We start from the raw sequence: 5,994 nt of genomic DNA, 5'->3' as shown, positions 1-5,994 counted from the left end.
CGCCTGGCCACTGCCTCCAGTGGCAGCAAGGTACCATGGTAAATGTTGCAGAGTCTCACACTGCACACCAACACTGCTCCAGGGGCAAGAAGAGGAAATGTCACGGCTTCCTGTTCTACAGCACACTGAAGCTAACCACTCGTTCCAGGGGCGGCAAGGTGCTCAGGCATAATTTCCTTATCTCAACACTCCCTCCCGTTGCAGCTTATTGCAAGGCCACGATATGCAGGGTACCCAAAATGGAAGCTAAAAAACTGCTTCCAGAGGCAGCAAGGTGGACTGTCACAGCTTCCTTTTCTATGGCCCACATAAGCTCATCAGTCCCTCTGGTAGCAGCAGGCTGCAATGACATGATGTTCAGCAACTCTCGCCCTGATGCTATCCACTGCCTCCACTGGCAGCTAGCTTCACTGTCAGGGATTCCTTCTCCAGGCCCACTGCAGCTCCCCACTCCCTCCAGTGGAAGCAAGCTGCACTACCACGTCTACCAGCTTTTCTTACACTGCAGCACACTACTCCCTCCAGTGTCAGCAAGTAGCAATGCCACAATTTCCAGCGTCCCTCACAGTAAAGCGCTCCACTGCCTCCAGTGGAAGCAAGCTGCACTACCACGTCTACCAGCTTTTCTTACACTGCAGCACACTACTCCCTCCAGTGTCAGCAAGTAGCAATGCCACAATTTCCAGCGTCCCTCACAGTAAAGCGCTCCACTGCCTCCAGTGGAAGCAAACTGCACCGTAACGTTTCCTTCACTATGGTCCACTGCAGCTCGCCTTTCCCTCCGGTGGCAGAAACCTGCAATGCCCTAAATTCTAGCATCTCGTGCTGTGAAGCTCACCACTCCAACCAGGGGCAGGCAGCAAACGGGACCAGCACGGCCTCTGACCTCCTACCTCGTCATCTCACGACTCCCTCCAGTGGCAGTATGCTGCAATGCCACAATTTACAGCATCACACACAGGGAAGCTCACGACTCCCTCCAGTGGAAGCAAGCTGCACTAGCACCTCTTCCAGCTTCCTTGCACTGCAGCTCCCCACTCCCTCCAGTGGCAGCAAGCTGCAATGCCATGATTTCCAGCATCTCTCACAAGAAAGCTCCCGACCCCCTCAGGTGGCAGAAAGCTGCACTAGCACCTCTTCCATCCTCCATGCACTGCAGTTCACTACTCCCTCCAGTGGCAGCAAGCTGCACTACCACGTCTACCAGCTTTTCTTACACTGCAGCACACTACTCGCTCAAGTGGCAGCAAGTGGCAATGCCACAATTTCCAGCGTCCCTCAGAGTGAAGTGCTCCACTGCCTCCAGTGGAAGCAAACTGCTCCGTAACGTTTCCTTCACTATGGTCCCCTGCAGCTCGCCTTTCCCTCCAGTGGCAGAAACCTGCAACGCCCCAAATTCTAGCATCTCGTGCTGTGAAGCTCACCACTCCATCCAGGGGCAGGCAGCAAGCTGGATCAGCTTGTCCTCTGCCCTCCTACCTCGTCATCTCACGACTCCCTCCAGTGGCAGTATGCTGCAATGACACAATTTACAGCATCACACACAGGGAAGTTCACAACTCCCTCCAGTGGAAGCAAGCTGCAATAGCACCTCTTCCAGCCTCCTTGCACTGCAGGTCCCCACTCCCTCCAGTGGCAGCAAGCTGCAATGCCATGATTTCCAGCATCTCTCACAAGAAAGCTCCCGACCCCTTCTGGTGGCAGAAAGCTGCACTAGCACCTCTTCCATCCTCCTCACACTGCAGCTCACTGCTCCCTCCAGTGGCAGCAAGCTGCACTACTACGTCTACCAGCTTTCCTTACACTGCAGTAAAATACACCCTCCAGTGGCAACAAGCTTCACTACCACGTCTACCAGCTTTTCTTACACTGCAGCAGTACTCCCTCCAGTGTCAGCAAGCGGCAATGCCACAATTTCTAGCGTCTCTCACAGTGAAGCACTCCACTGCTTCCAGTGGAAGCAAACTGCACCGTAACGTTTCTTTCACTATTGTCCAGTGCAGCTCACTTTCCCCTCCGGTGGCAGAAACCTGCAAAGCCCCAAATTCCAGCATCTCGCGCGGTGAAGCTTACCACTCCATCCAGGGGTAGGCAGCAAGCTGGAAGAGCACGTCCTCTGGCCTCCTTCCATTTCATGTCACGACTCCCTCCAGTGGCAGTATGCTGCCATGCCACAAATTACATCATCACACACAGGGAAGCTCACAACTCCCTCCAGTGGCAGAAAGCTGCACTAGCACCTCTTCCATCCTCCTCGCACTGCAGCTCACTACTCCCGCCAGTGGCAGCAAGCTACACTACCACGTCTACCAGCTTTTCTTACACTTCAGCACACTACTCCCTCCAGTGGCAGCCAGCGGCAATGCCACAATTTCCAGCAACTCTCACACTGCGGCTCACCACTGCCTTCAGTTGCAGCCTATTGCAATGACGCTATACCCAGGGTCCCCTGCACGAAAGCTAAAAAGCTGCTTCCGGAGGCAGCTAGCTAGACTGTCACAGTTCCTTTTTTATGGCCCACGTAAGCTCATCAGTCCCTATGGTAGCAGCAGGCTGCAATGCCATGATGTTCAGCAACTCTCGCACTGAAACTCTCCACTGCCTCCAGTGGCAGCAAGCTGCATGGTCAGGGATTCCTTCTCCAGACCCACTGCAAATTCCCACTCCCTCCAGTGATAGAAAACTGCAATGCTATGATTTCCAGCATCTCTCACAATAAGCTCCCGAACCCCTCCGGTGGCAGAAAGCTGCACTAGCACCTCTTCCATCCTCCTCCCACTGCAGCTCACTACTCGATCCAGGGGTAGCAAGCGGCAATGCCACAATTTACAGCATCACACAGGGAAGCTCAAGACTCCCTCCAGTGGAAGCAAGCTACACTAGCACCTCTTTCAGCCTCCTTGCACTGTAGCTCACTACTCCCTTCAGTGGCAGCAAGCGGCAATGCCACAATTTCCAGCAACTCTCACATTGCGGCTCACTACTTCCTTCAGTTGCAGCCTATTGCAATGACACTATAACCAGGGTGCCCTGCACGAAAGCTAAAAAGCTGCTTCCGGAGGCAGCTAGCTGGACTGTCACAGTTCCTTTTTTATGGCCCACGTAATCTCATCACTCCCTCTGGTAGCAGCAGGCTGCAATGACATGATGTTCAGCAATTCTTGCCCTGAAACTCTCCACTGCCTCCAGTGGCAGAAAACTGCACTGTCAGGGATTCCTTCTCCAGGCCCACTGCAGCTCCACACTCCCTCCAGTGGCAGCACGCTGCAATGCCATGATTTCCAGCATCTCTCACAAGAAAGCTCCCGACCCCCTCCGGTGGCAGAAAGCTGTACTAGCACCTCTTCCATCCTCCTTGCACTACAACTCACTACTCCCTCCAGTGGAAGCAAGCTGCACTACCACGTCTACCAGCTTTTCTTACACTGCAGTACACTACTCCCACCAGTGGCACCAAGCGGCAATGCCACAATTTCCAGCGTCCCTCACAGTGAAGTGCTCCACTGCCACCAGTGGAAGCAAACTGCACCGTAACGTTTCCTTCACTATGGTCCACTGCAGTTCGCCTTTCCCTCTGGTGGCAGAAACCTGCAACGCCCCAAATTCCAGCTTCTCGCGCGGTGAAGCTCACCACTCCATCCAGGGGCAGGCAGCAAGCTGAACAAGCATGTCCTCTGGCTTCCTACCACTTCATCTCATGACTCCCTTCAGTGGCAGTATGCTGCAATGCCACAATTTACAGCATCATACACAGGGAAGCTCACTACTCCCTCCAGTGGCAGCAAGCTGCACTAACACGTCTACCAGCTTTTCTTACACTTCAGCACACTACTCCCTCCAGTGGCAGCCAGCGGCAATGCCACAATTTCTAGCAACTCTCACACTGCGGCTCACCACTGCCTTCAGTTGCAGTCTATTGCAATGCCACTATACCCAGGGTACCCTGAATGGAAGCTAAAAAGCGGCTTCCGGAGGCAGCTAGCTGGACTGTCACAGTTCCTTTTTTATGGCCCACGTAAGCTCGTGGCAGAAAGCTGCACTAGCACCTCTTCCATCCTCCTCGTACTGTAGCTCACTACTCCCTCTAGGGGCAGAAAGCAGCAATGCCACAATTTACAGCATCACACACAGGGAAGTTCACGACTCCCTCCAGTGGCAGCAAGGGGCAAAGCGACAATTTCCAGCATCTCTCACAATAAGCTCCCGACCCCCTCCGGTGGCAGAAAGCTGCACTAGCACCTCTTCCATCCTCCTCGTACTGTAGCTCACTACTCCCTCTAGGGGCAGAAAGCAGCAATGCCACAATTTACAGCATCACACACAGGGAAGTTCACGACTCCCTCCAGTGGCAGGACACTGCGCTAGTACCTATTCCAGGCTCCTTATACTGCAGCACTCTACTCCCTCCAGTGGCAGGACACTGCGCTAGTACCTATTCCAGGCTCCTTATACTGCAGCACTCTACTGCCTCCAGTGGCAGCAAGCTACCATGGTAAATGTTGCAGCGTCTCACACTGTACACCAACAGTGCTCTAGGGGCAAGAAGAGGAAATGTCACGGCTTCCTGTTCTACAGCACACTGAAGCTAACCACTAGTTCCAGGGGCGGCAAGGTGCTCAGGCACAGTTTCCTTATCTATGGCCCGCTGCAGCTCATCACTCCCTCCCGTTGCAGCTTATTTCAAGGCCACTATACGCAGAGTCCCCAGCACAGAAGCTAAAAAACTGCATCCAGAGGCAGGAAGTTGGACTGTCACAGCTTCCTTTTCTATGGCCCACGTAAGCTCACCAATCCCTCTGGTAGCAGCAGGCTGCAATGCCATGATGTTCAAAAACTCTCGCCCTGAAGCTCTCCACTGCTTCCACTGGCAGCAAGCTGCACTGTCAGGGATTCCTTTTCCAGGCCCACTGCAGCTCCCCACTCCCTCCAGTGGCAGCAAGCTGCAATGCCATGATTTCCAGCATCTCTCACAAGAAAGCTCCCGACCCCCTCCGGTGGCAGAAAGCTGCACTAGCACCTCTTCCATCCTAAATGCACTGCAGCTCACTACTCCCTCCAGTGGCAGCAAGCTGCACTACCACGTCTACCAGCTTTTCTTACACTGCAGTACACTACTCCCTCCAGTGGCACCAAGAGGCAATGCCACAATTTCTAGCATCCCTCACAGTGAAGTGCTCCACTGCCACCAGTGGAAGCAAACTGCACCGTAACATTTCCTTCACTATGGTCCACTGCAGCTCGCCTTTCCGTCCAGTGGCAGAAACCTGCAATGCCCCAAAATCCAGCTTCTCGCGCGGTGAAGCTCACCACTCCATCCAGGGGCAGGCAGCAAGCTGGAAGAGCACGTCCTCTGGCTTCCTACCATTTCATCTCACGACTCCCTCCAGTGGCAGTATGCCGCAATGCCACAATTTACAGCATCATACACAGGGAAGCTCACTACTCCCTCCAGTGGCAGCAAGCTGCACTACCACATCTACCAGCTTTTCTAACACTTCAGCACACTACTCCCTACAGTGGCAGCCAGCGGCAATGCCACAATTTCTAGCAACTCTCACATTGCGGCTCACCACTGCCTTCAGTTGCAGCCTATTGCAATGACACTATACCCAGGGTCCCCTGCACGAAAGCTAAAAAGCAGCTTCCGGAGGCAGCTAGCTGGACTGTCACAGTTCCTTTTTTAAGGACCACGTAATCTCATCACTCCCTCTAGTAGCAGCAGGCTGCAATGACATGATGTTCAGCAACTCTCACCCTGAAACACTCCACTGCCTCCAGTGGCAGCAAGCTGCACTGTCAGGGATTCCTTCTCCAGGCCCACTGCAGCTCTCCACTCCCTCAAGTGGGAGCAAGCTGCAATGCCATGATTTCCAGCATCTCTCACAAGAAAGCTCCCGACCCCCTCCGGTGGCAGAAAGCTGCACTAGCACCTCTTCCATCCTCCTCGCTCTGCAGCTCACTGCTCCCTCCAGTGGCAGCAAGCTGCACTACCAC

The sequence above is a fragment of the Ursus maritimus genome (genome assembly GCF_017311325.1).
Source record: "Ursus maritimus isolate PB19 chromosome X unlocalized genomic scaffold, ASM1731132v1 scaffold_X1, whole genome shotgun sequence".
NCBI classification, from domain to species: Eukaryota; Metazoa; Chordata; class Mammalia; order Carnivora; family Ursidae; genus Ursus; species Ursus maritimus.
The sequence above is the reverse complement of the archived record's forward strand: the minus strand, read 5'-3'. Positions refer to the sequence as shown.